General features: G+C 42.3%; 1 long non-coding RNA gene across 1 annotated transcript in view; it reads left to right on the plus strand.

Annotated features, from left to right (window-relative positions):
• The first annotated feature begins 7,747 nt into the window (after positions 1-7,747).
• The window catches only part of LOC307111988, a 74,396-nt gene continuing 58,270 nt past the window's right edge, over positions 7,748-23,873 (plus strand). Inside the window, exon 1 of the long non-coding RNA XR_013814651.1 lies at positions 7,748-7,916. This is a non-coding gene — a long non-coding RNA (uncharacterized lncRNA). The remainder of the gene's footprint in view (positions 7,917-23,873) is intronic.

The following is a 23,873-nucleotide window of genomic DNA, read 5'->3' on the forward strand; positions in this document are numbered from 1 at the left end:
GTGCTTTCTGTAGATGTGACCAACTAGAAATTAAACCATTCCTAATCTTCCCAATCACAGATGTGACAAGTCCTAACTAGAGGGGGAAAAAACTAGTTTGAAGCTATTACACACAAGAATTCACAAGTTTCTCACTGAAACATGGAACAGAGATGGGAGATGGTGGGGTAAAGAACAATGGCTTTGGATATTAGATTAATAGATATGTACATAATCAACTATCAATCTTAATGAATAAATACATATCTATATAAAATTATCTTTATCTCTATTTATCTCCACCTCTACATTTATATGACACTCAATGGTTAGATGCCTTTTGTTATTGTGGTTCTCGAGGAAAGATTGGCGTAGAGTTGTTGTGGTAGGCTGAATAACTGTCTCCAAAGGTGTCCACATCCTTATCCTTGGACCTTGTGGTTGTTATCTTATATGGCAAAAGGGGCTTTTGCAGATGTGATTGAGATGAAGCGTCGGAGATGGGAAGATTATTCTGGATCACCAAGCGGGATCTATGAAAACACAAGGGTCTTACAAAAGGGATGCAGAAGGAGTCAGAGTTAAATAGCAAGCTATGTGAGAATAGCGCAGAGGGACAGAGAGAAAAGAGCTGAAGGTGCTAGATTTGAAGACGGAGGAAGGGGGCCATGAGCCAATAGGTGTAGGCCGCCTTTGGAAGCTGGAAAGGGCATGGAAACAGATTCTCTCCTGGAGCCTCCAGAAGGATTGCGGCCCTATGGGCTCATTTTAGATTGTGACTTTCAGAACTATGAGATAATAAAGTTGTGTTGTTTTAAGCCTCTAAGTTTGTGGTAATTTGTTATAGCAGCAATTGGAAACTAATACTGTGGTGGTTGAAAAGGATGTGTTGGAGTTCCCCCCACAACCACCTCTCCCTGGGTGATCCCTCTGGGAAGACTCATACCCCCAATCCAACAGGAGCAGGAGCTTTGACGGGAAACCTGAAGGCACTCTGAGGAAGGCTCCCAGAGCTGTGCTTGGAGACTTGTAGGCAGGTGCCTTGTCTTCGGCATCACCAGCAAGCAACTTGTACCTGGCCTTGCACCTCCTCTTGAGCAGAGCTGAGATTTTAGTGGGAGCGCAGAGGAGCCAAGGAAGAGAGGGAGAGGCAGGAGCCCACCCACACACATGGCAAGTGGTGGATTGCTGCTGTGGTTTTCCTGAAAGGCTCTAAAATGGCTTTCAGAACATTCTTTGTTGGGGCCCTACATTCTTTGGCAGGGCTGTCATGACCCAAAGGGTGTGGCCAGCAACCCACATCCTTTGGGGTGCTTTGTGGGCTGCTCTGCAGCGTGGCATAGGGACCCTGGCTTGAGAGACCTGCTTCCTTCTCAACCTATCACTCAGGAGGTCTTTGGCCCTTTTCTATTTATCCCTGAGATGCAAAAGTCTCTCCAATCTCCCACTGTGAAAAAGAGATTGTCCTTAAGTTTTAGCAAACTGTTATTTAGAGCCCTTACACCTGCTAAAATATCACCCCAAGTTCCAAAAACCGAAAGAGACAACATCTCACTCTCTCCTTAAGCAACGATTTAGCCACTGTAGTCAGAAAAGAGACCATTATCCTATTCTGTAACATCTCCCTTTCTCCTCTATCCTCACATACACAGCTCTAGTCAATAGCTGTATTAAAGCATTTGTTCCAATATTTTGGATTCATTTGTCCCCCCCCTTCCTCCAATCCATTAATTTTTCTGTGCTAGAACCATGTCTGATAGAGTTTGGTATTCCCAGAGATGAGCACCTTGCTTGGCACATAATAAATTACTGATAATTTTTTTTGGATGATCAAACTTTACCTTATGTAGTTGATACCTACCAGATGTGGTTGCTTTTTAAAAAACTGAAGCACAATTTACATACAATCAATCAAAAAGGATTCAGTATTCAGTGATTTTGACAATCAAATAAAACATGCCAATTGAATACACGAAACAAGAGGCAGTTACTATTCATGTGTTTTTTTCACCATGTATTAATTTTGCCTATTTTTGGATGCCATACAAATGAAATAATACAGTATATACTTTTTTGTGTCTAGCTTCTTTTACTTACCTTAAATGGAAGTCTTAAGAGTCATCCACGTTTTTGCAGCATCAGTATTTTTTTCTTTTTATTTCTGACTGGTATTCCAGTTTATGAATATACCACAATATGTTTATCCATTTTCCTGTTGATGAACATTTGGACTAGTTCCAGTTTGGGGCTATTAAGAATAAAGCTTCTCTGAATGTTCTTGTATAAATCTCTTTGTGGTCATATGTTTTCATTTTTTTGGGGAAATACTGAGTAGGAAATTCCCAAGTCATTGAATAGATGTAAAAGTAAATTTTATAAGAAACTGAAAAACTTTTTCTTACATTTTTGTGCCATTCTTCATTCCTACTAGCAATATGTGAGAGTTCCAGCTTCTCCGTATCTTTACCAACTTCTGGCATTATCATACTTTATATTTTACCCATTTTAATGGGTATAAAATGATATTTCATTATGGTTTTAATTTGCATACCTGTGATGACTATTGATGCTGAAAATTTAGATACATATTGTTTAACTTTCAAATATTTGCTTGCTGTCTTTTCAGATATCTCATTGCTATTGATTTCTATTTAATACCATTATGGTCATAAAATGTACTCTGTGGTTTTAATCCTTTTACTTTTAATGAGTCTTGTTTTATAGCTCAGCATACTTCATCTATCATGGTTAATGGTTTATGTGCAATTAAGAAGACTATATATTCTGCTGTGGTTGGGAGTAGTGTTCTAAATGTCAATTAGGGTAAGTTGATGGATAGTGTGTTTCAACCTTTCACAATTTTACTTGTCTTTTTTCTACTTTTTCTATCAGTTACTGAGAAAGTGATGTTAAAATATTTAATTATGATTGGAGATTTGTCTTCTTCTCCCATTTTCTGTCTGATTTTGCATTATATATTTTGAAGCTTTTTTTTTTCTTTCTCCCATCTCTTTCTGTTCCTTTATTCTGCCTTTTCTCTCTTGTTTTGGGTGAATTAGTTATTTTTTAATATTTTGTTTAATCTCTTGTATTGCCTTTAACTTCTCCCTCTTTGTAATACCACTGTGTAATTTGTTGGAGTTGTTTTAGATATTATAATATACATCTTTAAATGATCATAATCTGTCTTCCAGAATATACTACTTTATAATCAGTGGAGGCCATCCTCAGCAGCTTCTCTACATTTCCTAATGCTCCAGTCCCATGCTCAGTCCCTACGTGGGGCTGTACTGTCTCAATCTATCCACCTGCTTTACTCCTATGTTTCCTTTACATTTGTATACAGTTCTTATAGCCCATATGTCAGAGGACAGAAAATAGTTCCCAGCAATGCTCTGAACATCTGCGACCAAAAAAGATGTCCACTCATGTGACCTAGGCAGTATCTACTTTCTTGTTTCTGTTCTGTGGGGGGAGCCTTTCTCAGTCCTGATCATCTAGAACAGTGGTCGGCAAACCGTGGCTTGCGAGCCACATGCAGCTCTTTGGCCCCTTGAGTGTACCTCAATCAGATTGAGGACATTTTTAGCAAAGGCCAGTTTAGGAGTACCCTAATTAAGTTAATAACAATGTACCTACCTATATAGTTTAAGTTTAAAAAATTTGGCTCTCAAAAGAAATTTCAATCGTTGTACTGTTGATATCTGGCTCTGTTGACTAATGAGTTTGCTGACCACTGATCTAGAAGATATCCTTCTCATCAAATTGAGCAGAACCCAGACACAGCAAGCTGGACGGGGAGCGCTCAGAGCAAGAGAGAAAGCTGTAGGACAGACCACACACACTAATAGGGAAGCCTGCCCTCTGTACCCCTTAATTCAGAGAAGCATTTTGCAGGCACATTGGAAGGCAGCAAAATTCCTCACCAATGTGATCGACCAAGATTCAAAAGCTGAGGTTAGGATGTTTTACAAATAGGACCAAAGGCCCTGATGCAAAGGTATAGTAAGACTGGTGTGAGAAAAGACATTTGTGGAGGACTCAGAAAAGTAACACTGGGACTTGGAACATCTCAAGAAGATGCCAAAATGGAGATAGTTCTTTGAATTTCACCAATTCTCAGTGATGGGAAATTGGAAATATATAGCAGGAAGCCAGTAATGACTTATAGTTTGCTTTAAAAAATGATGCCTCAGTGGTTTTTTATCTCTCTTGAGTACACTGGCACCTTTCCCAACCCCCTTTTCCCCAGAGCACTCTCCCTCTGGAGCACTGCTCCCTTTTTCTTCCCCCAGGCTTGTTTTCTTTGTCTTTTGTTGTCCTAAGCTCCAAGGGCCCGTCTTTTGCCTCTATAACTTGTTTCCTGAGCCCATGCAGCCCAGCTGGCTCACTTCTTCCATGGTTCACTTCTTCTACCTCTGTGACTTTCTAAATAAACTTTTGCAAAAATAGATAGATAGATAGATAAATAAATAAATAAATAAATAAATAAATAAATAAATAAAATTATGCCTTGCTTTAACTAAATAGCATAGTTCTCATTCTACAGTGGAGGGCGAAGCATTTTTTACAATCCCCTTCTATTGCTTTCATAAATTTCAACTTACAGATCTTCCATGTCACGATGCACACAGGTGTTTGAGCTTAGAGTGCCTGGCATGATTCTTGTAGGCAACAGTGCATTGCCCAGAGATGGAAAACCATGTGAACAGTAGAGCCCTTACAAGAAGCTGCTTTAACAAGGCTTGCCTCTGTCAGGGTGTGGTGCTCATTAGACTTTTGCACGCCTCCTGCCCAAATGTCTCCTCATTTCCTGTTACGAAGCATTGTAACATCCCCTGTAGCACAACTTAATAGAGTTGCCTCCAACAGAGGCAATTACTAGATGCTCCAGACCACAGTTGCCATGGAGGCGTGTGTTACTTAGAAGCTGTGGGCAGAGCCCCCCAAAGCTTGAGAACCCATTACTGAGTAAGAGGAGCTCATGGACTATACCCTGACACCATGCTGCAGGAGTGGCAGAGCAGTGGCAGCTACCAGAGGAGTGGCAGAGCTTGATTTGATCATGTCCTTTAAACCAAGAGCCAGAGTCTGCCCATAGTGACAAGTACCAAAACCTGGAAAAGCCAGTCCTCTTCTGGACTGGCGATCCCTTGTCATGGGGTCATTGTAGAAAGGGCAAATGACAGTCACCTGAGTGTAAAGGCTGACCTCAGTTCTCAGGCAGCCAGTCACTGAGAAAGAATTGTGTTTCCCCTGAGAGTGACTCTTTCTTTCCTGGTCTATTTGGTTTTCTCTCTAGCTTTTCTGCATCTTCCTCTCTCTCCCCGGCTCCCCGCTTTGTCCATGCATGATGATTAGTCTGGAAAGAGAGTAAAGTGTAGGAGCCATCTGTTATTCTTTCCCACTTTCTTTATTTCCTTATTGCTAGACCTTCCCTCTCTCATCCCTGACAGTGACCCCAGCCCCGAAAGGCATAAGGTCCATTCTAGAACGCAGCCCACCATGGCAGAAGCCCCTTAGTTGTTGGTGGACTTGTGTGGTGCTTGGTGATGCTTTCATCAGAATTTGACTATAGGCTCATCTGCTTGGTGTAAAATTATAGGCTAATCTAGGAAAGACTACTGTGCCTTGTAATTATTGTAGACATTCACGAAATAGTCATTGGAATGATTAAAAAACAAAACAGCTTTAAAAATGTTTTGCAGACACAAGGCAATATTATTTGGGCCCTCCCAGCCAATTCTATCATTCTAAGGCACCCGTGGTATACTGCCCATTAGGAGAAAACACTAGTGCCCACACCCTGGGTTCTGGTGTTGGGGAGTCTCAGAGAAACAATATGGGCACTCCTCCCATTTGTGGGTATTTTGGTATTTCCTATATGACTCCTGAGTCTACTTCTTAGTCAGTTTTGAGCTCTGAAAAGGGATGAAATGATGATATTTATTGACTCCTGCCTTAAATGCCAAAGTTCCTTTAGGCTCAAGTTCAGTAAAGTTATGGAAACGATGGTCAGACTGCGCTTGAGTCTTCTTATCCATGGAAGGAATTTTTATCCCTCTGTTCCCACTAATTTCCAGCAAACAGCTTTTCTTGAGGAAGGCAAACCTGGGCCACTCTTGCAAGGAGGGCACCTGAGGTAACCTATTTGGTTCCATGACCTTGGGAGACTTGCTTAACTGCAACATGTTCAATTTGGTTATTATTGCTCTTGATTTTTTTAAATTTTTATTTTGCATTTTTGTTGTTGGCATAAGAGAAAAGAGAAGGTCAGGAGTACTGGCATTAGTTGGTGATTATTTCACAGGAAATCCTGGTATGTCTCATAATTCATCTCATTTATAGAAGGTAAGACACTTTAAAACTTGGACATTTTTAACACAAAAATTTCCATTTAACAAATATTTATTGAGTGATGTGTAGGAATTTTTCTATAGCTAGGGCTACAATGATGAGCTAACCAGATATAAACTCTGTCCTCATGGAACTTTAGAGGAGATAGGCCTTAGCAGTCACCAAAAATGAATGTGAAGATGTCTCTTTCATTTCTTGATGCCCTTAACCAGGCTGAGCTAATGGATCTCATATGAGGCCCTACAGAGCAGATAGTCTGTTGCCACAATCTTATGCATGTGTTCTCTAGAACTAGCATTCGGCTAAGTATGTAAACATTTCATTGCTATGCTTTATAATGTAGTTTCAAATATCTAATGGGAAAACTACCACATTTCATTAAATCTAAGATACTGTCAATTTTAAAGCCATTATTTTATACTAGAGGCCTGGTGCATGAAATTTGTGCACAGGGGGTGCAACCCGGGACCTTTCGGGGGGATTCCGACTCCCAGTTTAGGCCCGATCCCACAGGGATCCCTGTGGATCGGGCCTAAACCAGCAGTCTGACATCCCTCTTGCAATCCAGGACCGCTGGCTCCTAACTGCTCACCTGCTTACCTGATCACCCTAACCGCTCTGCCTGCCTGCCTGATTGCTCCTAACCACTTGCCCGCCTGCCTGATTTTGCCCCTAAAACTCAAGCTTCTTCTTTTTTTATTTTTAATACCGTATTTTCCGGTGTATAAGATGACTTTTTAACCCAGGAAAATCTTCTATACGCCCAGTCATCTTATACACCGGAAAATATGGTATTTATATTTCTTCTTTATTTTTTATTTTAAAAGTCAGGCTTCTTGAGAACATGAGGCAGTTAACATTATTCCATATACCTTACAGAGAGCTAAGCATGGTAAACACAGCGAATACTTAATACTTATAGGTTTCTATATAAACACTTTCCAACCAGGAATGTTTTAATAGGCAGTCTCCAAAAACTTGAACTGGAAAACCTAAAAGTAGAGTGCTCAGATTTCAGGCATCAGGAGCTATTAGCAGGATTTCTATCCCAATTAAACTCTAATTCTTAGCTCTCAACAGTCTGGACAAACTGCCCTTCACTGTCTCCAAAGTTTCTTATTCGTCACTATCCCATTTTCCTCTGCTTCAAACCAAGGTAACAAATGAAACCTTTAATTCTGATCTTCCTCCCCGCAAATCCCAATCAAAATAACTTCCCACCAGAAGTCACGTCCAAATACTGCGAGTGTGAGGACGATAGGGCTGACCATGTACATGCGCAGTAACAGGCTCACGTTCTGGCCTTAGGCGCCCAGGCGTCCTCCACAATCCCACAATCCTCTGGTTTGCGCATACTTCCGGTTTTCCTAGCTCCGCCTTAAGTGGTGTTTCCTTCAGTCTTGTTGCAACCTCCAGGGCCTCTAGTTGGAGAGGACTTTTCTGTTCTTTGGCGTTGACAGCTGTGTACTATTTGGAATCAGTGAAGTGTCGGGAGAACTGCCGCTGCCGTGAACATGTAGGTCGGGAGCGCACTCACGAAACAACCGCCCGTTCTGTCCGTCCTGGTCGCAATGAGAAAGGTACTGTGCTGAGCTGTTTTCCAATCGGATCTTCCTCTTCCTTCCCCAGCACACTCCAAACCTACTCCGGGCCGACCACCCCAACCCCAAAGACCTTCCCCCCTATTTCTTCGACTTTCCCCCATCACACTCGCACCCTATTGCGTTGCCTAGGGGCGCCCCTAACCGCTCCCTGGGGGGCGAGGCCATGGTGTTCTGGTCTCTGGGCATTCTGGGTGCTGGCTTTTTTTTATACAATATAGATAGATAGATAGATAGATAGATAGATAGATAGATAGATAGATACTACTATGAATGCAAAGGTTTGTCAGTCAAACTGACATGTCAACAATTTAAGACATAGCCCGATATCAGAGATATTGAAATGAGAACAAGAGAGTTCAGTGCTCCCTATGGCGTGGTCTCCGGACCAAAATTACCAGCATCACCTGAACACTTGTTAGGAATGCAAATTATCCAGTTTCCCCCTAGGCCTCTGGGAGTGAGACCCACACAGTTTGGGTTTAACAAGCTCTCCAATCGATGCTGACGCATGGTAAAATTTTTAGAACCACTGAAATAGTGCATCTTAGCACCTTTGGAATATGATATTACAAAAAAAATTTTATAGAGTCAGTTGTCTCAGCAAACATTTCTTGGAAACTATTATATGCCAGGTATCACCGTGGATGCCCAATTCACACCCAGAGTGTAACAGGACTTGCTGTCAACCAGACGTTTACAGTTTAGAGGCAGATTGTCATTCAAGAACTAAATGATCAGGCCCAATGAGATGAGTGCTATGGCTGAGATGCCCTCAACAGAGTGGGGAAGCCACGGGAGAAAAGCGGTCACTTCTGACTTTAATATTTAGTGAGGACTTCATAATGAAGGTGGCATTTGAAATTGGGCCTTGAAGAATGTACAGGATTTTGTTTTTAGATTGAAAATAAATGAGAAATAATATTCCACAGAAGGCATTTTTTCCCAATGCCCTTCTTTGTATGTGTATTCCTGAAAAGGTCAGAAATTAATTAGAAGGACATATGATGAAGAAATAGGCATGAATGGCAGTTATGCCAGTCCTCTCTGGAGATATGTTCACCATCAGCACGTTGGTGCCGACAGAAATGCCAGCAAGTGTCAGGGGAAAAGGCAAGCTTGAGCAGTTCCTTTTATCGGCGTGTAATGCCCACGATGGAAATGTTGTTGATGAGAGGGGGACCGTGTTCCAGAGCAAACAGCTAGTATGGAAGCTCAAAGTGAAAGAACCAACAGACCGAGAAGTCTGGGTACTGTGCATTTTAGGCCCAAGCAATGGCAGCAGAGGCGTCACCCAATTTCACTGCCATGGAAGGTCTCTAGCGAATCTCATTTACATTGCACCCATCAATTTTTGGACACACAATATTGGAAGCACAGAATATTTGTGTTTAAAAGATAAGTTTAAAGTAACAAGGATAAAGGAAAACAAATGTTAAACCCCAGCAGCAGTGCAATGGCCAACTTAGACCATAGTCTATTCCATAACTTAATTGATTTTTTACGTTATTTTTACCTGAAGAGCTCTGTGCACCATGTTTGTGCTGCTCACACCGTTATGTAGGAGAGGTACAGCCTTTGAGTTTATTGGAGATGGCAACTACTCACCCAAGAAGTGTTTAAGACACTTCACTTCTCTTCAACAAGGACAGGAGTTCTTTATGTGGGAACTGCAAAAGGTGTTTGGAGTTAGAGCCGTTCCCAGGAGTTTTGATTAGTGAGAGTCACACACACAGGCCTGATTCCAACTCCTGAACTCAGGAGACAAAGGGAAAGCAAATCTCTGACAAAAGGGAGCAAGGTGATCCTTGCCAAGCCTTCTGGATGCTTCCTTTAGCCACAAATGCCTCTTTCTCATTTCCATTGGACATGCGACTTTGGGGTGAACAGTGTCCATCATCCCCCTCTTGGTAAATCCTTCTGACACATCAGTGGGGTAGGGCCAGCCTCTCCTACCTGCTGGGTTGGAACCCCAATGAGTCCTTATATCAGACAATGGGACCATCGTGGACCCACAGAAGTATTAACTACAAACCGAACACAACCGTCTTGTCTGAAACAAGGCTGGGTTTTGAAAAGTCATGGATTCCATGTGTTTCTGCTTGTGGTGTCATTCTCGAGGCACCAGGAATAATTCTCCAAAGGCTATTTAACATGCCAGTGGATGTGTTTAAGCTGTGTGCACCATGCCCCATGAAGATGACAGTCTGAGGCTCTCGTTACTTGCCTCCGCCTGTTAAAATGCAATGGATAAGGGGACAGAAGATTTCAACATGGCCACACTGTTTTTCCCTTGGGGGAAAGTAGAAGCAAGCAAAGGTCTGCAATCTGTTTTGGATATGCAGGGGAAAATAAATGTTCAGAAATTGCCCCGCCAAATTGAGCGTACTGCTTTTCAGATACAGTGATCGTTCACAATGAAGAAATCATATGTCTTAGAAGGAAGGCATTACTCGCAAGTATTGTTTTGATTCAAAAGTGGACTGGGGCCCTGCTAGGCTTCTCTAGGCATCTATGGGGATAGAACGGGGAGGTTTGTGATAATTGAAGCAGAATCAGAGGTCTGCATTCAGATAGGCTTGGGTTTGAATACCATTCTTCTGTTTATCTGTGATTTGGAAAAGTTGTTTGATCTCTTCTGTGAAACAGAGATAATGATGTCCAGCTTGTAGAGTTGTTAGAATTGTTTCTGAGGAACAAATATATTAATGTTTGTAAACACAGCACCTGACAGGTAGTGTGTTCTCACTGAATGGTATTTAAAAAATTACTCATACATAAATCCTGGGCACCATATTCTCATAAAAAGAGAAGACCTCCTTTCCTAGCTAGCAGGGAACAGGCTATAGAATCATCCTCCACGGGCGGCTCACAGTGGAAAACAGTGGAAGAGGTAGGTCAGAGAGTTAAAATCAGAGCACATAGCATAGGGCATTCTCTTTGAGTGTCTGTCAAAGGCAGTCTTTCCCCCATAAAGCTGGTGTAGGAAGTCAGGGCAACGTAGGCTACCAATGCCCTTGAGGGGCATGTACACAGCCATCATTGACAACCTCTCCATCACAAATCCTTGCTTGTCATAGATTTGTTAAATGGATGCTCTGTGAAGAAACTCTTAAGCAAACAAGGCTCCTAGGAAAGGCAAAAAGAAAGGTGAACTGTTGGCCACTGTGAGCAGGAGGTAAGGCGGCGATGCCATTTGCTTGCAAAGAAACAATGAACCCATTTTCCAAACCACTCATCTCTTTTGCATGTGTAAACCTGGCATCTGAGCATGTCCTTTGGCACATAATTGCAAGGCATTAACATTTTCATATGCGCCGGGGAAGTATATAAAAAGTGAATTGCAACAATGGGAAACTGATATTGGCTTTGGTAGCTGGCCATTAATTGTTTCCTTCAAGAGGGAGAGCTGTGCTGAGGAGGGTGTCTACCTTGCCCTGATTTCCTACCCGCTAAGAGGAAACCATCACTCTGCATTTCTCTGCCCAGAGGAACATCATTCTGATCAGATGTATCTTTTAATATCACAACCCTTGGCATGCCCTTGAGCCATTGTGTTCTTTTAGCCCCACAACTGGGTCACTGACACCTCTGAGCCAATGCATTTTTTTTTTTTTTCAGGTGAGAGCCCAGAGTTGAGAACACAAGCAAAAACACAGAAATAAACTAACCATGTGCCTCCTTTAGGCAGCTGATCTGGTCTATGAGTGTGGACTAAAAAACCACTGGGTGCTTAATTACACTCTAAACTTAGTCCATGAATTTGCATGTGTAAGTAATCAGGGAAATATTTGCTTAGAAATGTGTTCCATTTCCTCTGTTTGCTCTAAATCAAATTGCTGAGTAGCAGATCAGATTCTGAAATATTTTTAAAAATGTATTCTAGAGCCCCACCACTTCAGCCTGGGACCCTGTCAGACCTCATGACGCAGCCAGGTTAGATAGAATGAGAATCTCTTTGGGGAGGCTGCCAATGGCAGTCAAGGACATGGGCCAAAGGAGGTCAAGTGATTAAGATGTGAGGCCCCTTTCCCTTACTCTTCACTCTAATAGGACCCAGATCTCATCCATACTGATTTTCTCTCTTTTTTTTAGTGACCATAGTAAGGACATTCAGTAGGCACACAGAAGTGGCATTATGAAGGACCAGGGACAGAGCCTAGTATAGTACTGTCTGTCTCCATTCATTCATTTATCCATTAATTCAAACGTTTTCAAGTACCTTCTTCTTTCCTTTCTCCCTCTCTTCCTTCCTTCCTTCCTTCCCTCCCTTCCCTCCCCTCCCTTCCTCCCTTCCTTCCTTCCTTCCTTTCCTTCCTCCCTCCCTCCCTCCCTTCCCTTCCTTCCCTCCCTCCCTCCCTCCCTCCCTCCCTCCCTCCCTTCCCTTCCTTCCCTTCCTTCCTCCCTTCCTCCCTCCCTCCCTCCCCCCCTCCCTTCCCTTCCTTCCCTTCCTTCCTCCCTTCCTCCCTCCCTTCCTCCCTCCCTTCCTTCCTTCCTTCCTTCCCTTCCTTCTTCCCTTCCTCCCTCCCTCCCTTCCTCCCTCCCTCCCTCCCTCCCTCCCTTCCTCCCTTCCTCCCTTCCTCCCTTCCCTCTCTTCCTTCCCTTCCATCCATCCCTTCCCTTCCTCCTTCCCTTCCTGTCCTTCCTCCCTCCCTCCCTCCCTTCCTCCCTCCCTCCCTCCCTCCCTCCCTCCCTCCCTCCCTCCCTCCCTCCCTCCCTCCCTTCCTTCCTTCCTTCCTTCCTTCCTTCCTTCCTTCCTTCCTTCCTTCCTTCCTTCCTTCCTTCCTTCCTTCCTCCACCCCTGGACTGTCCTGTTCCGCTTCCCATGTCCCTTCCGTCCCCAACTGACTCTGGCCCATTGATTTAGGGAATCCTCCTACTGGTCACCCTGGCCTGGGCCATAAGTACAGGGCTGGGGGATCCCCCCCTCTCACCATGTTTGTGGCTAGTTGTGCTTTGGGAAAAGTGGAGAGTTAAACAAATTTCTGTTGCTCTTTCTTTGCCACCATGCTAAGCCTTATCTGGAATATTTTTTGTTTCTCCTCATGCTAGAAATCCCATTTTTCCCCTACCTGATTAGAGGCATGATCAAGCCAGCCCAAGCATCTGGCACCATGCACTGAAGGCCAAGTTTAACACACACACACACACACACACACACACACACACACACACACACAGTAGTAACTCTGTCTCTTCCCTCTATTTTACCCTAAACCTAGATTCTAAATATTATTAAAGATTTTCTCATCTTTTATTTTCCTTTGATAAAAGATTTGCCAATATAATTAATAGTCCATGTTGATTTGAAAGGAAAGGGATTTTAATTGTGTCCAAATGACCTAATCTATCTCTTTTAAAGAAGCATAATGCATTTGCTTCCTCAGGTTTTGGTATTTTCTCTGAAAAATGTGATGTTAGAGAAGCATTATAGACTTAACAGGATTAGGTCACCTCACATATATATTTCTATACTCTATAAAACCTACATCATATGAAATGGTAATAATAACAGCCATTTCCACTTGTAACACATACTGAAAATTGACTTGGTCATAACTTGCAAGCACATCATTAACACATAGTTAAGTATATATGCCTTCCCCCCGCCCCTCCCTTTTCTTTTGGTTTAGAACAATTTTAATTTCATGTGGTATATACTTTTCTGAAATTTGACTAACATCTTGGACTACGTATTCCTTTAATAAGATCTATAAACTTGAAACTCAGAAGTTCCTTTTATTCTAACAAGAACAAAATTGTTAAGGTGATCTTAAAAGCTCAATGACTTAACTATGTACTACTGAGTCAGTAATTGAACAGAGGAGCCATCAGTCATGTGCCAAGGGCTTTTACCCGTGAAAGTACCCCAGAGCTAGAAACTATCCAGGTCATATAACTGGGAAGTTAAAATTAACAACCAGAAAAATGACTGGCTTTGCCTTCAGCATTTCTCTTGGATGAAACTTGGCTTTGGGGCAGCTTGTAATCTGGGTTCTCATCCCTGCTCAGCCACAATTAGACATGTGACCTTGGGCAAATCACATAAGCCTCTGTGGTCTCAGACTCCTCATTTGTGAAATTAGAAGGTTGAACCAAGTTAGCTCAAAATTTCTGCCTATTTCTATGTCTAGCACTTAAGGTTATTATTCCAAGAGTGGTTGGTTGTCATTTATTCTCCAAATCCACTTAGATGAGAACCAGTAAGGAGGAGGTCAAAATTGTAGCAAGTGGCACCCAGGTTGAATTTAAAGAACTTTGCTATGGAAAGACATATTCAGGAGACCAAATTATACAGTTCACATGGCTGCTCTCTTGGGCCCTTTCGAATAAGTCGATAATATAAAGCCTGATTTGGTTACGTATATTTCTCCCTGAGACTAGCATCTTATAAAGGGAGGCAGACACTTCTAGAAACAAAAGCCAATATTACCATAAGTGACTGTTTTATTTCGTATCTTCCTTGGAAAGCTTTGGTTATTAGTAACTACCACAATTTAAGTGAGTTTCCACAACACTTTTGTTTTAAGGATAAAGGGATGTCTAATGGAACCCAGAACAGAAATGCAGCTGGACCTCGGGAGAGAGAAGCCGTGAGGAGAGCCCTCCTTCTATCTCTCCTTGCTACTTCTCTCTAATTATTGGCTACACTCTTTTCCCTCCACAAAATATGCAGCCTCAGAGAGATTCATCCTTGCCAATCACCACCCAACACATATACACACCTGTTGTAGAAGATAACACTTGACTTTGTCTTTATATATTAATTGGAAATTTCTCAATCCAAATTCCTAAAGAAAGAATCAGATTGCTTTGATTGGTCAAGAATTTATCCCTGGTCTAGTCAACTGCAGCCAAGCAGGTAGGGTCATATGTTAGACTGTGCTGTGGAGCAGGGGCTCTGCATTGCACTCTTCACATTGTACTGTGTGTGCTGCATGTCCGATGTTGGTATGCAGTGGGTGGCCCTTAGTTATAGCCAAAAGTCATTTGCTATACTCAACGCACTGCATTTGTGATAAAATCAACCTCCTCAATACAACTCCCTCTCACGTAAGAGACCTTAGTAAGTTTCCTCTACTCAAGGGTCAAAAATTCCACCAATCTGTAGGACTTATGACACAGGTCTGATTCTTCACAGTTTTGTATCCTTGTGCCTGAGGTGAGCATCTGGTGATAGATGAGGCCGTAGATCTCCCATGTTCCTCGCTGAAAGTCACTCCGATGTCATGGCTCTCAAGACATCTATGAGACTGTTCCCTCCTCTTCCTTACTTAGAAGCAATAAAGTGTGTGATCTCCTAAGGTGCTTCCTTACTTAGAAGCAATAATTGTGTGATCTCCTAAGGTGCTGACTTCTAGAACCCGGCATTTTCTTATCTCCCCCTGCTCAATCAGCCTGAAACTCAACCTGCACTGAGAAGAGACAGTCCTCACAGTAACACCAAGCCATGCATTTCTCCTCCAAGACACACAGATCCATTGGATGAGAACCAGTATGACACATTTTTAATTTATTTTCTTTGATTCAGGACGTTTTCATGCAGATTTATGAACACTAGACATGGAGATCAGTTTAATGCTCCCTAATTCTGCCTTATTTAACTTGGCTTGTCCAGGGATAGAGCTTTTGCTCAAGTGGCTACAGTTACAACATCCAATCTTTGAAAAGCTGAGCTGCTTTGTTTGGTGCTTGGCATCTAGCGCATGTAAAACAGCCTGGATCGGATATTTCCTTTTCTCTAAGTAAGAACACTTCTCTTGAAAAGGTTTGGTGCAGTCTTGCCAAAGAAGGAAGCAGGAAACTCAAGCCAGCCTGGAGTTACATGAGCTATGGAAAACTGGCTAAATTCACCATGAAAATAATTTGGAAACATGAAGTGAGTACAGAGCAGCTTCTTCCTAGCCCGGTTCATTCCAGTCTCCAGGAATACTATGCATTAATGCATATTTGCTGAAAAAGGACGTTTATGTTGAAATGTTATTGATGCATAGGAACCTAGTACAGAATCGTGATCATCCAAACAAGTGTCAAAAAGTTTCCCTTTAACCTATCTTAAAAAAATAATGTGTGTGATGGAATTAATGATACAGACAAATGGTAGACTGGACTATTTTTAAATGATTAACAATTTAGTTTGCATAGGATGATCCTGTGCTTTCATTAAACCAAGTCTAAAGTGTTAAAACAGCAACTATATTTAAAACATCCTGTAATATTGAATTTCATTAATTCAAACAGTTGTCCCACATTTTAGTCTGAATTAGTGAGACTCAACTATACCTAAAATAAAGGGGGAAATGTTAGTTTCATCCTCCAAAGCCAGCTCACTCTGGTGCTTACAGACTCCTGAGAGTTTCCAAGTGTGTGCAAATAGCTGACCTTTGCAAATCTCAGACCTTTGGTCAGTTGTGATTCTTAGTTTCCTTTAGTCAGCCCACATTCTTCCCCTCTTCAAAGGTCCTTTTCTTTTTCTAGTATATTGTAAGTGAATTTTTTTGTTTATTTGATAATTTGAATTTAGAAAGTCTCATACACAGACATTACTAAAAGTGATGGGGAAAAGGTTTGGTTTCATACAACACGAGAGCATTCATTAAATGGAGAATGCCTCCTTTGTGCCAAGAAAGCTGTGCTCAATACCAGGGATTTGAAGATCAATGAGATATGATAGGTCCCAGGAAGAAAGACATATAAAATGGCAATGCAGTATAGAAGACTGCAATGATAAAGGTTTATAATATGATGGGAGCACGAAGATGGGAATAATTAACTGGGAAAGTTGAGGAAGGTTTAATTAAGAAGTAACACAGGGCTGTGTCTTCAAGGTTTCTAGGAGTTCTTTAGGGAGGTAAGTGCAGAAAGGTATACCCAACAAGGAGTGTGGGAACCCTGACATATCAGAGGTCATGCCCTTGATGAAGGCTTGGAGCAGAGGTTACTGGGAGAAATGGCAGGAGATGAGGCTCCTGGATAGGATGGGACTTTCTGTAGAAGACTTTCCATGTCATGATAAGGAAGTCAGGTTTTATCTTGTGGCCAGTGCTCTGTAGGCTTGTTTGTTTAACGAACATGCTTCCTTTTCAATGAAATCAAGATCCAAAATACAAGTCATAGAGGAGGAGGAGCTTCTTTGAAGAGGAGGGAAGGAGCTTTGGGGCTCAGTTGGCTCAGCCCTTAGGGCTCCGCACAGAAGACCATCTAAAAGCCAAGCTGCAAGACAAAAGGGGGAGACACCTATGCACAGAAGTGATCCAGTGCTGGTCACGTGTCTGAAAGGCCGATGTGGCAACTCCATTGGGACTGAAGAGAGACAGGCAGCAGGGAGACCCGCTGGGGCCTATATGCACATGAATGATGGTAGGGCATGAAGAGAGCAGCTCTCTCTGGACATGGGAAGAGGTGTTTTTAAGGTAGCCCGTTGGTTGTTGAACGTGGGAGGAAGGGAAGGGTGCATTGAGGGTGATTCTGAAGTTTCCTTCCAGAGGCTGTGAGGCGAATAGTACTCTGGGAGCTTCCAGACCCATTTGGCAAGAATGTTTCTTTTCGACTTTAGAATGAATAGTTTTGTTCTAATTCAGGACCCTGCAGTCAAGTTTAGAACCCACCCACCAGAGTATCATGAAAAAAGGAAATGGCATGATGAGAGGACTCATTTTTAAATATATATATTTAAATATATATATATATATATATATATGTATATATATATATATTATTGACTTCAGAGAGGAAGGGAGAGAGAGATAGAAACATCAATGATGAGAGAGAATCATTGATCGGCTGCCTCCTGCATGCCCCACACTGGGAATTGAGCCCACAACCTGGGCATGTGCCCTTGACCGGATTCGAACCTGGGACCGTTCAGTCTGCAGGCTGATGTTCTATCCACTGAGCCAAACCAGCTAGGGTGAGGACTCATTTTTAAGATCTGTCCTGGTTTTGGATGCGGAAGGTTTTTCAGAGGCAGGCTTGACACTGAATAGGAACTAACGATGATTGAAACTATCCTGACTGGTCCTCTCTCATTCCTCATGTCTAATCAGAGCAAATGGAAGACACAACTCTAATTAGTGTCAGCAAGTTTGGATGGCCTCTCTCTGCTGCAAGTATTACTTGAGGAGTACGTAAAAGATATGAATGCCCATTTTAAAAAAATCCGAGAAACTTTAAAACATGCTTTATTATGTGGAAGACTTGATGGCAGTTTGAATTTTAAAGCCTCCAAAAGAAAGTTCTTTGATGGAAAACCTTTACTTAATTTTCATCAGTGAAGTCCTGGCACTCACATTGACAAGGAAGTAAGACCATTTTATTTCCAGAAACAAATGCCGTGATTACCCTTGTCTCCCATTTCTTGTGACTCGCACCCTCTGAGTTAGACGAAGTGAAAAAGTAGCATAAAGCAGCTTTGTCCTTGGAGGAAGCAATTTTGTAACTATAAAGAGGATATTCTACCACTGAGAAATTGACCACGTACGTTCTGTTCACCCTCAGCTAGTTGGCCAGAAGGCACGCCAACGCTGGGCTATCCTAGCGTGAACAAGAATGCTATTTTGGTCTGTTGTAAAGAACTGTGGAAAGCAGATCTTGGACTGTTTTATCACATCCGTCAGCAACCACAAAACAAATGTTATTGCAGAATGAGGACTGTGGATGTACAAATACTAAAAACAAAATAAAATGAAGATTGTAGAGGCATTTTTCTAGCTTAATAACTATGCTCACTACCAAAGCTTTGCCTTTTTTTTTTTTAACCAAATGCTTCTACACAGTGTTGGTTGTTTGCAGTGTTTGATGAAGGCCAGGTGTAGAGGAGGGATTGATGAATTCCACTGCTTCTCTCTCCAAACCATGGTGGGAGGGAGAGGACAAACAGTCCATTATGTGTAATAGCAAACAACCTTTCTAAAAATGAAATACTCTGTCTACCTACCTAGAAGACGGTACCCAGAAAATTCAATAATTCCAAGATAATTAGATTTCTTCCTTGAGAGCTTCTCTGGAGAATATGGCCATTTTCAAAGAAACAATTATAAGTGCTTTTAGCGGTGGCAATGCAGTCCCCAGAGAGAGAAGGGCGTGACAAAATGACCAAAGCGGCCAGCTGATGCTGCTCCTCTGGCCCAGGACATCCTGTGTGTACACGCGCATCCATCTTTGTGTCTTCCCCTGAACTTTAAGTAGGACATTTTTGCCAAGAATCTCCAGGGTTCTCCCTGTTCATGGAATTAAATGCTTGTAAGATTTGCAGTAGGCATTAACGTTACTTCCATTTCACAGAACTGTTGGTTTTAATGTGTTAACAACTTTGCTTTCCTTAAATAAACAAATGGAAATACTCTGGTGGTAAAGAGTAGTAGACTGAATTCCCCAAGTATTGGCATAGTCCCCTTCTGCCTGACATTTCATGAGTAGAGATTATCCCTTTAGGTTAAATAATTCCTCTCTTTTTTCAATTTTAGATTGTATTGTGAGGAACATCACTTCAAGTCCCTTATGTGAACTAGTTTAATCCTTAAAACAATTAGAAAGTCTGAAAATACCAACAGTATAAAGATGTAAAGCAACAGCAACTCCTGTACAACGTGGTTGGGAGTGTGGATGCTCGAAGTACTTTCTGATACACTTTGGGAATGTCTACTTCTGGCCAAGATGGAGTAACAGAATTCAAATTACCTGCCTACCCAGAAACGCACGCGTGCATGCACGTGCACACACACACACACACACACACACACACACCCCACCACCACCACCACCACCAACAACAACTAAACAATAACAAAAAAAAAACACACTAAAAAAGTCATAAGTTAAATGAAATAATGTTTTTCAAGACACTGAAATTAGATAATGAAGGATAGTGACCCCTCAGAAATGGGACACCAACAAGGTGAGTCTTACATGGTCCCAGCAACTACCTGGATAGTCTCCAGGCCATAGCACAGGGAGGGGGAACCCAGAGGAGTCCAGTGGACTCCCTAAGTTGAGGAGACAGAGTTGAGAGTCTGGGGAGACTCAAGTTCATGGGGCAGGGTGCTAGGGAAGAGGGAGCTGCTTAGAGAGGAAACTGCAGAGATCTGCAGAGGGTCCCTTTTAAAGCAGCACATTAATCCATGTACGTTGTGAACACACCACCCAATGCTGGGAAAAGACCTATCTGGAAGGATTAGAAGGAACAGTATTCACATTGGCCCAGATCCAGGAAGAGCGCCTGTTTCTACCAACCAGACTGGAACATTTCATAACTGTTGGGTAGAACACTCAGAAAAGTCTTACCTTTACAGTGGGGGAAGTGATCTCTAGACTCAATGCTGCCCTGGTCCCACCCAACAAATCTTCAAAGCAAGACCTGTAAGGATCAAACTGTTTCCAGACAACTGTGTCCCAGAATATTTATAGGGATACAAAAATATCCAGCACCCAATGAGATAGAGTCAGAATGTCTGGCATCCAATCAAAGTTTACCAGTCATGCAAAGAAGCAGGAAAATAAAACCACCTCTTGAGGGGAGGAGTGTCAAAGAATTCGAGGATATGTTTTAAAACCACTATACCTCTGTCAATGATGACCCTGTTAGGAAGATAGAACTTGATATGATAAGCGATTCATTACACAGTTACTTATTCTCTCTCCCTACCCCCCGATGGATTACAGAGATAACTATGCATCTTGCAGACCTATCCCTCTACTCTGATGAGGGGGAATGTTCATTGCCATGTTAGATTTGTGGATCCAGCAAGTTTTTATTTTGTTTGGCTTTGTTCAATGTTTGTAACAGTCAAGGTATGTTAGGACACACCTCATTGATCCTGTCACAGTCTTGAGGCTTACAGTGATCCCAAATAGTATGGTAGGCCTTGGGGATTTAAAGACAACTGAAACCAGGCCCCTGTTCTCTGGAGCTCACCATCTTTCCCGCCAACCATAGCAGGAGCAGGTTACCAATTGTTTTCACAAGTACGGGATTATGGTTTTATCCAGGTATGGTGAGGCAACAGATGATTGCCACTGATAAGATATTTGGTTACTTAGAATTCCTAAAAGGAAGGGGCATGCTAAACTATGCAGGGACTTGTGGGGAAGCACCAGGGTTGGTCAGAAGGAGTCAGAGGAAAGCATGAGCAAAAGCCTTCCTTGTGGTTTTTATAGGAAGTAATGCATGAGGCAAGGTAAGCAGTGAGCAGGTTTAGGACTGGAAGGTTTGAATAATTTTGGTGGGTTGTAGGCTATAGGGGTGGTCGGTACCTGGCTCTGGGTTGATTGAGGTAGAGAAATATTGCCTCCTGCAGTGCAAGAGCTAGTCAAGGGGGCAGAGTGGACGCAGGATCGGTTGGTTTGCATATCAAGGGCTCACTCTCAGGCAAGTCATTTACTATTTCTAGGAGTCAGCTACTTCTTAAAGGGCAGTCTCCCCCTGGTCAGTAAAGACCTACCCCCCAGATCATTTGGTGCTTGCATTGCACTGTTGTTTTCTGTTCACATTTGCATCAAACGGCTGACAATGACATGCCACAGTATGTGAATGAAGGTCTTACAATGGAAAAAACAAAGGGGTGGGGTGGGGTAATTGAGCTAACACATGTTCGTGATGACGTAGGCATGGCTCACTGAGCCTAGAGGTGTATTCCTGTAGGCACGGAGCAAATATCTTAGTTTACACCAGCGTGCAGACAGGAAATGCATAGGAAGCTGTTCTGCTTCTGACTCACACCAGAGTTGTATTAGATTCCCGTTGAATGCAGATTTTCAAAAATGCCACAGATGTAACCTCATCTTTGAGCATATAGGGCAGCTTTATATGGTTATCAAGTGGTATATCATCAAAACCGGCCTTTGAGGATTGTCACTGGCAGAATTTATTATTATTGTTGTTCTTAAATATGAGACCTGCCCATTCTGAAGTAGACAACAAAGCTTGGGAATTTTGCAATTATTTTTATAGCTGACTTACCCCAATAAGTGCTCTCTAGCTTGCCACGGTCAAAACCTAGAACTGGGACGAAGCCTGTTCTCTTCCACTCTTAAACCATTTTGGCCACTGAGTTTCACCAAAACGACATCATCACGTATAGTAATTTGCTATCGTTAATAAACAATTTAATAAGTGTGTGCTTTTGTACTTTAGCTTGCACTGACTTTAAAATTTGGCTTGGTTTTACAGTTGACTAAGAACTGTAAGGGTAAAGACTTTTTGACTAGTTTTATATATTTATATCCTTAAGCAATATAACAAAAACAACACTGAGAATCATATGACTTCTATTTCTTTATGAAGGTCTGTTTCTTACGTTTGAAAAATACTTGATAAGTCAAACGAAGCAGCGTGTCTACTGTGTACCGAGCTGGTTTCTCTGCTACTGTTCAGAGCAAACATTATTTCAACACCAGACCTCTTTAAACTGTGACTACATGTCCTTTAACATACAAACTCCCCAAGTCCAAGCCTCTGTCCCTCTCCGCCGGGTTATCCTTTCTTCTCTGGTAGGTCCTGGTGCTCCGGGAGGCATGGGGCACATCCCTGCACTGCCCACAGCCCTGCCGGCACAGCCACGTTTTTGCGGATCCCCGGCCACCAAATCTGGCTCATATTGTGAGCACTGGCCTGCTTTTCAAATGCCAAATGCCCAAAGCACAGTAAAGACCAGGCCCTGGAGTTTAACTGAAAGCCCAGGGCGTCCAAGAATAACAGAGACTAGCATAGTTAATGCCACAAGGGGTTGCCCTTAGGGCCCACAGGCCAACCCCCAAGCTCTGAACTCCTGTCTCCAGCTCTCTGTCTTGTCCCCAGAAACCCAGACCTCACTGAGCATCTCCAGGCCTCTCCCTGGACTACTGCTCACCCCCTGATCTCCGGCTCCCTTGCTAGCCCTGAAAACGAAGTGACAGGGAAAACATCCATTTCCTTCAGGAGAAACTCACGGCTACCCAAGAGAGTGAGCTCTGCCCTCCAAATTCTGGGTTATCCAGTCTCTAACAACACTGTGTGGGCTCTTCCAACCACACAGGTCCTGTCCTTATTAAAGGAAAAAATTCTCTAATTCTGGAAGGATACAGTCATCCTAAAAATACATTCCCTTCTATTTATATTACAATACAGAACTTAATAGGATGCACTGCAGCATCTATATCTGGGTTTATGATAACCTCACTTTTCTCCAAGAAAAATAAGAGCACGTGTTTTATATTTGTGTACCCAAAGAGCCCTTTCTGATTCTTTCCCTCCAAATATGGAAAGTATGATCCAAAGGCAGACTGACATCATTATCTAAAATTGCTAAAATAATGATAATAATAATAATAACAATAAAAAACCAGGTCTCAACTCTACTGGGTATTACATTAAATAAGAAAAAAGTTTTTAAAAGGATGCAAATACAGAATCAGATATTCAAAATCAATTTGTATTTTGTGAGAGGCAATAATATGTAGCAGTGGAACCGTGAGCTCTGCAATCACACTACCTGGGATTCGGGGTCTCGGCTCTCCTGCCTACTAGCTGGGCTAACGACCTGAGCTCAGTGTATCTCTCTTCTCCTCTGTAAAACAGGAATGACAGTATCTCTCACATTGACTTATTATAGTAATTTAAATGTACAAGTGCTTAAAATATTGTACAGCATATAAAAATTACTCATTAAATGTGAACTGTGATGGTGATGGGGGTGGTGGTGGTAGTGGTGGTAGTGGCGATGATGTTGGCATTTGTGTTCTCTGCAGAAAGTAAAACATCGAAGGGGCCCTATTTTATGCTCCTCACCACCATCATTGATAATAATTGATAATAAACACTGAAAAGTGGACAGTGTCTCCTCCTCCTCACTCCCCTCCATCTCCAGTATGGCCATGTCATGTAGAGCACAACGAAGGACTCGGAAGAAGCTGTTGTTGAGCCTGACTCTTCCTGACCCTCACCCTTCTCTGTGGTTACTG

This window comes from Cnephaeus nilssonii, assembly GCF_951640355.1.
Source record: "Cnephaeus nilssonii genome assembly, chromosome: 15".
In the NCBI taxonomy this organism is placed as follows: Eukaryota; Metazoa; Chordata; class Mammalia; order Chiroptera; family Vespertilionidae; genus Cnephaeus; species Cnephaeus nilssonii.